Here is a 7,818-nt window from a genome sequence, read left to right as displayed (position 1 = left end):
GGGGGCTCAGACCCTTGCCACCCCGGAGGCCTCACAGGCTCACTCCCCGGACAGGAGTGGAAGGCCGGTGGGGCGGGTCACGCAGCCCCCTCCGAGGTGCCGGTTGAGGTCGTTCCAATTTGGAAGGTGCGAGAGTGGGAGCGGGAGCACGGGAGTCCGGACTGGGGACCCTATGCCACATTCCCGTCAGCCCAGGATTGGGGCCGTGACTCCCAGCGGCCGCCTTTCCTCTCTGGGTTAAGTCAGTTGCCCTCCTCAACGCTGAAAGTCAAGTCCATGTCCATTCCCAAGCCCCAGGCCGGGACCCCACTGCGAGAAAAGGGAGGGAACGAACGCAGACATCGCTCAGCCAGGGCCTAACCAACCTTCTGAGCAGCTGTGCCCCAGCTCCATCTCTCGGAGGGGACCCTGGGCCTGAAAGCTCCCTCACCCCCACCTCAAGAGCAGTGGTGGGCTGTCTTGACTAAAGACAGCTTGCCTGCTTTCTTGACCAAGTAGACTAGGAAATGTAAAATATAGACAAAGTTCTGTGGCATGGAGAAAAAACAACGTTCTGCTTTGGCGGTGGTGATGGCGAGGAGGGTTTGGTTTATTTAATAGAGGCTCTTGAAGGTATGGAAAGGGGATGGGATAAGACGAGCCACCGTTTGGGGCTGAGGGTAAGTGGACGGAGAAGTAGTTGACACATGAAAGAGGAAGGAGTTGGAAGAACAAAGGGGAAGAAAAAGAATGAGGGGAGGCGAGTTGGGGAGGAGCGAGCACTGTAAATCCAGTAAGCTGTGGAGCCCAACGCTGAGGCAGCCTGCCATCAGCCTGGGCTGCTTCCCCTCTGCCCCTCCATCCACTGCCACCGCTCCCCGCTTGGGATGAGCTAAGCATAGGTGAGTTAGAGTTAGTGTGAGACTAGAGGTGGAGCCCTCAGCCCACTGTTGCTTAACGCCTCCTCCCATGGAAGGACACTGGGAGGGGAGAGGAGGAGAAGAGAGCAGCACCAGATGGTAGACCATCACTACACACTTTTCCAGAATGTTCCCTGCACCTGGCAGATTTATGAGTAACCAAATGGATTAGGAGTCAGAATATTTAGGTTTTAGTCCCAACTCTTCCACTAGAAGTTCAGGCAGGTAGTTTAACTTCTTCATTACTTTTAAAAAAAGAGGGTGATATCTATAATCATTACTTCACAGGGTTAAGAAGTTTAATTGTGAGCCTGTACGTGAAAAAACTTTGGAAAATGTTAATCGCTCTACGATTGTAAGGTATCATTATCTGTACAATAGTTTTAATCTGTTTTAACTGGCCTTGTGAAACTAATACATGACATGGTATTATAGTTCTTGGGGGGTTTTGTTTGGTCTGTAGTCCCTATGGTCCTTCCTCTCAGACTGTAAATTCCTCAAGAGCACAGATTGTGACTTACTAATTTTTGGATTTCCTACTGCTCTTTATGTGAAGAAGAGGCTCAGTATTGTTATTGAATGTTGTCACATGAAGACAAAAACTCTTAGTCTTTGTGACTTGGTTTGGTGCTACACACAGATAAATCAAATGCTTTGGATGACATGAATATCAGGGATAGTATGAAGAAAGAAATGGATGTGATCAAAGGGGTTCATGGACACATACATCAAAATGTTAATTGTGGGGCTCCCCTGGTGGCGCAGTGGTTAAGAATCCTCCTGCCAATGCAGGGGACACAGGTTCGAGCCCTGGTCCGGGAAGATCCCACATGCCGTGGAGCAACTAAGCCCATGCGCCACATCTGTTGAGGCTGCGCTCTAGAGCCGGTGAGCCACAACTACTGAAGCCCGCGCACCTGGAGCCCATGCTCTGCAACAAGACCTCAAAGAGAAGCCCACGCACCGCAACAAACAGTAGCCCCCACTCGCTCGCCGCAACTAAAGAAAGCCCGCGCATAGCAACGGAGACCCAACACAGCCAAAAATAAATAAATTTATTTTTTTAAAAAATGTTAATTGTGGTTTTCTTTGGGAAAAGGAAGCCTTAATTTTATATTGTATACACTTCTTAAATTTTTGATGCTGAACATATACTACTTTTTTGTTTAAATTTTTTATTGGGGTATAACATGCACACAGCAAAGTACACAAATCTTAAATGTACATCTTGATTAATTATTTATATATATAAAATATTTATTATTATCTACATATATCACTTGCATACATCTACATATATAATAGATTACATATATTATTTATATATTTATTATAATCATTATATTTTATTATATCACACACACGTATATATATTTTATAAATATATACAAAATCGCCACCCACAACATGATGTAGAGCATTTCCAACAGCTGAGAAGACTCCCCTGTGTTCCTTGTTAAGTAAACTTCCAGTTATCACCATAGCTTAATTTTGCCGGTTCTTGAACTTCACATAAATGGAATCAGACAGCATGTGTACTCTTTTGTGTCTGCTTTCTGTTACTCGACATATGTTTTTGAGATTCACCCATGTTGTTGTGTCTAACAGTATTATTTGTTCTTTTTTATCGCTGCATATATTCCATTGTATAATTATACCACAGTTTATCCATTCTACTATTGATGGGCATTTGGGTTGTTTCTTTTTGTCTTTTATGAATAAAGCTGCTGTAAACATTCTTGCATAAGTCTTTTAGTGAATATACGCACATATTTCTCCTGGGTAGATACTGAGGAGTGGGATTGCTAGGTTTGGGGCATATGTTTAACTTTTGTAGATACTGCTAAATACTTTTCCAAAATGTTTGAACCAATTTATATCCTTACTAGTAATGTATGAGAATTCTAGTTGTTCCACACCCTCACCAATACTTGCAATACAGTCTCTCTCTCTTTTTTGCAATATTGAAATATAAGATTTTTAGAATAAGTATATATTTTATAATCAGAAAAAATGTCAACAATGCAAATATTTCCATGACTGAGTTGGGAGATGTCACTAGTGACGTGCCATGCCAAAGAAAACTCATCAACAGTATCCTCAGCCCAGCACATTTCCTTTTTCTCCTTCACTCCACTTCCCATGCCTCTGAGCCTACATTTATTCAACAAATATTTATTGTCTACTATGTGCCAAACACTGGGCTGGATGCTAAGTGTCCAGTGGTAAACAAAACAGACAGCTTTCTTGGAATTTATAGTCTTCTGGGGAAACAGATGTTAAACAAAAAATAAACACAGAAATATATCATTACATGTGATGATTAAGAAAACCAGAAGGTGGGGGCTTCCCTGGTGGCGCAGTGGTTGAGAATCTGCCTGCTAATGCAGGGGACACGGGTTCGAGCCCTGGTCTGGGAAGATCCCACATGCCGCGGAGCAACTAGGCGCATGAGCCACAATTACTGAGCCTGCACGTCTGGAGCCTGTGCTCTGCAACAAGAGAGGCCGCGACAGTGAGAGGTCCGCGCACCGCGATGAAGAGTGGTCCCCGCTTGCCACAGCTAGAGGAAGCCCTCGCACAGAAACAAAGACCCAACACAGCCCAAAAAATAAATAATTAAATAAATAATTAATTAAAAAAAAAAAAGAAAACCAGAAGATGATATGAGAGAGAATAACACGGGGGGGGCAGGGAAGGCCTCCCTGAGGAAGTCATATATAAGGCAAAGTTTAAAAGATCTAGTAAGCAGGAGACCGAAGGAACAGCAGAGGCAGTGAGGCAGGAATAAATTTGTTGTTCAAGAAACTGAAAGAGGATCAATGTGGTTGGAACACAGCAAGTGACAGGGGAGAATTGCACAAAATGAAGTTGGAAAGATAGGCAGGGCCCAGATCAGGAAGGCCTGGCCATATATACCTCCAATCTTTCCATTCAGTTGGGTCCTTTCTTTCTTTGCAAACTCTACTCAAGATTTACCCCATCCAAGAGGTCTTCTTGAATAATACCGAATTGTTCTAATTAATATTATTATTTTAATTACATCATTGCTCCAATAACTTCATTATATAATTTGTAGTTAGTAGGCCTTTCATTCTGTTTCCTGAGAATATATTGGTTTACCCAACAGATATAGGACAGGGCCTTATGTTTCCTCTTTTACCCAGTCTCCTCCAAGCACCTAGCATATCAGGGATGCTCTGTTGACTGTAAGAGTCTCCCTTGGCCCTGTACTCTATTCCTAGAAAGCTCTTGGAATCTAAGTAGATAACACTTAGGATCCTGTTTTACCTGGTTTGAGAACTGACCCAATTTCAAATCTTCAAAACTTGCCCTGGAGCAACCAAATTTCTCCAGGATCCAGGCATATTTTTCCAAACACCTTCCTTAACTTCGTAGTTAATCTTGCCCCTTCCCCCTCCAATCACCAGATTAAAGGCATCTCTGCTGTTGCTAAGGGAAGGAGGCTTGGGCAGGTGGTGGGAGTGAGTTGAAGGATGATACAGCAGGGAGTCAGGTTGGTCAGCAGGAAAAAAACCTCTCAGCTGTGAGGAAAGACAGCAATGCAAATGCATTTTCAAGTGCTTCTGGGCCAGGTCCCGCAGAGCCTCCACCCCCCCACCCCCCACCGCCCGCCATGTGTTTATCTGCTTGTTCTCTGAAAGCTTTTAGGACTTTCTTTTTTTTAAGTCTCTGATGTCTTAAATTTTACAATGTCAATAGTTTGTGCTTAGCCAGCTTTCATAAAACAAGGAAGCTGTTATCCACCTTGACTGGTTATATTGAAGTCCTTATGAGAAGAATGGGCCATCAAAGAGAAGGTGCTGTTAACAATACAGGGCTATTTTAAGGTGAGAAGCCAGAGTTCTGAAAAATTTGCATGTGGCAAGGAGTGTGGCTGGGCATGCTCCATTTTTTTATAGACTTCCCACCCTGAAATGCATATATTCTATTTACTTTAATTTTAGCAATGATGTAAAATTATTGCTGGGCTGCTGTCACTCTGACAGATCACCTTACCAGCTCAAAAGGTAAATATGGGGTTTTTTTTCCTTAATTTTTGTACAGTAACAAGGTGAGGAACATTTTAGCTCATAAATTATTCACCAAACCTCACAGGCATAATAGGCTGTGTGCATATTCATCAGGTTGTCATCCATTATTCATAAGAAGTTCACTTCAACTGTTAGAAGAAAATGAGGTTGTTGATTGAAATCCTGAAGAAATGTGGGCTTTTATTCTCCCCCCTCCTTTTTCCCATCTGAGTAAGTCTGGAAGTTTCCATCAAAAAATGATATTGTAGGGAAAAAAATGTATTCCTGACATGTAGATGTGTAGATAAGAGGAAAATAAAACTTGGAGTAGGAAATAAATTGGCAGGATCAACCGTCATTCATTTTACTTGGCTAAAGGCCTCTGACTCCTGCTTCCACAGAAATTGTGTCCAGGAAGTGGCCAAAGGGGGTCCCCTTTCTTGCAGCAAAAGAGTAGCTTCATCAAATCTGATAGACTTAATACTTATTTTAAGATCCAGGTTGCCTTCTACAGCCCAAGTATTATCATTTATCTTCTTATTTGACCTTCACACCAAGTCTGTGAGATAGGAATAATTTTCAAGATGAGAAAACTGAGGCTCAGAGAGGTTAAGTGACTTATCAAAAGCCAAACAGCTGGTGAGCAGACCAGGACTGGAACCTACATTTTCTTCCATACTCCATGTTCCTTATACTCTGTCTTCCTAAATCCTCTGGATGATAAAACTCACCACTCCCAAGATAGAGGCATTTCACATTGTTTTCCAAGAACTACTGATTTTATTGTTTTCTCTTTTTATTATTTATTTATTTATTTATTTTGGCTGTGTTGGGTCTCCATTGCTGCACGAGTGCTTTCTCTAGTTGCAGCGAGCCTGGGCTACTCTTCATTGCGGTGTGCGGCTTCTTACTGTGGTGGCTTCTCTTGTTGCGGAGCATGGGCTCTAGGCGCACAGGCTTCAGTAGCTGCGGCACGCGGGCTCAGTAGTTGTGGCACACGGGTTAGTTGCTCGGCAGCATGTGGGATCTTCCCGGACCAGGGCTTGAACTCGTGTCCCCTGCATTGGCAGGTGGATTCTCTTGCACTGCACCCCCAGGGAAGCCCCTGTTTTCTCTTTTTAATACCTTTATTATTTCTGTGAACTACAGAAGCAATATAGGCTTGAAGGCATCAAATAAAACAAAGTTCTATAGAATAGAGAATAACAAATGGACAGTTAACTGCCACGATTGCCAACCTCCTTCGCCACAGGAGCCAGGAGGAGATATTATAATTCAGTCAAATCCACAGATCTGGGTTCAGATCTGATCATGGTCACTGACTAGCTGTGTAATTTGCGGCAAGATAGCCTCTTTAGGTTGTAGTTTCTCATTTGTAAAATGGGGATAATGCTTACTTGTTGGAAGCCATCCAGAGGCTGCAACGCCATGACAAGGTCATGGGGCGCTCCAGTGCGGAAGTGCAAGGCGGAACCGCACGTGGAAGGTGGACTACACTCCTCGTAAAAGCAATACTTATAATTTCTATATATATAAATTTAAGTGTGGCAGGATTTGCCCCAAGGAAAAATCTTAGATTTCCTGACTTCCCCTTTGAGTACTGTTTGGCAAGGCCCGGTGCCTAAAGAGGGACATTGGGAAACAGTGACTAAATCTGGACATAGGGAAATGTTTCTTTGGAAAACACCATCCTCCCTAGAGATATGGCCATATGAGGGTGTTTATGATGGTAATAATAATTTGTGGTTCAATATTAATGGTAGTTTAATGATATTTGATCAATTAACTGGTGAACAGATATGTTCTAGATTAGGGACAAACAGAAATGATTTGGAAAGTTATTCTTTAATAGATTATTGGGATCCTAATATTGTTTGTTGCTATATTAAATTGCCTTTGAGTAGCAATATTCAAAATAGAAATTGTAAGATATATTTTAGATATTTTTATGGCATTATAAAAAAGAAATGTCCATGTAGGAAAAGCTATGTGGGGGCTAAGGATATGTAGAATATAAGGATATATTTAGACTTAGGTGTTAAGGTTGGTTAACCACCAAGAATAATTCTTAGAACATGTGCTGTACGTAATGGTAACCTTGGAATTTATCTTATGAGAAAATCTAGAAACTAGAAGGTATGGTTTACGTAATCTTTTAAGGAAATCTTTGTGGGTTCAAAATGATTCATTCTTTCGACTCAAAACAATAATATTACAATGTATGTTAATGATTTATGTAATTCTACTGTAATCTATATATGAGTATATGAAATAAAGAAAGCACGAGATGGTGCTATTTTTACTTGGCTGAGTCCACGGGTCTCAGTCTCCTTCCTGTTGACTTGGCTGAGTCCACGGGTCTCAGTCTCCTTCCTGTTGTTCATCGCCGACGCTGTCCATCCTTTTGGGGTATCCTGGATCCTGCTGGAGCTGGACTCCGACACTTACTTCTAGAGGTTTTTGTGTTAAATGAGATAATGTATATGAAACCCAAGTGTCAGCATTTTCCTCCATTTTAAAGGTCCCCTCCTTCTAGCACAGTTGGCTCTCCAGTATCCACGGGTTCTGCATCAGATGATTCATCCAATCAAGGATTGAAAATATTTGGAAAATTCCAGAAAGTCCCCAAAAGCAAAAGTTGAATTTGACTCAAACCAGCAACTATCTACATTGTATTTACAACAATTTACATAGCATTTACATTGTATTAGGTGTTATCAGTAATCTAGAGATGATTTCAAGTTACACATGAGAATGTGCATAGGTTTTAGGCAAATACTATTTTACCATTTATGCAAATACCATCTTATGTAAGGGACCTGAGCATCCTCGGATTTTGGTATCTGTGAAGGGGAGGGGGTCCTGGAACCAATCCCTCGTGGATA

The sequence above is a fragment of the Balaenoptera physalus genome (genome assembly GCF_965194825.1).
Source record: "Balaenoptera physalus genome assembly, chromosome: 13".
Lineage (NCBI taxonomy): Eukaryota > Metazoa > Chordata > Mammalia > Artiodactyla > Balaenopteridae > Balaenoptera > Balaenoptera physalus.
This window is presented reverse-complemented; position numbering follows the sequence as displayed.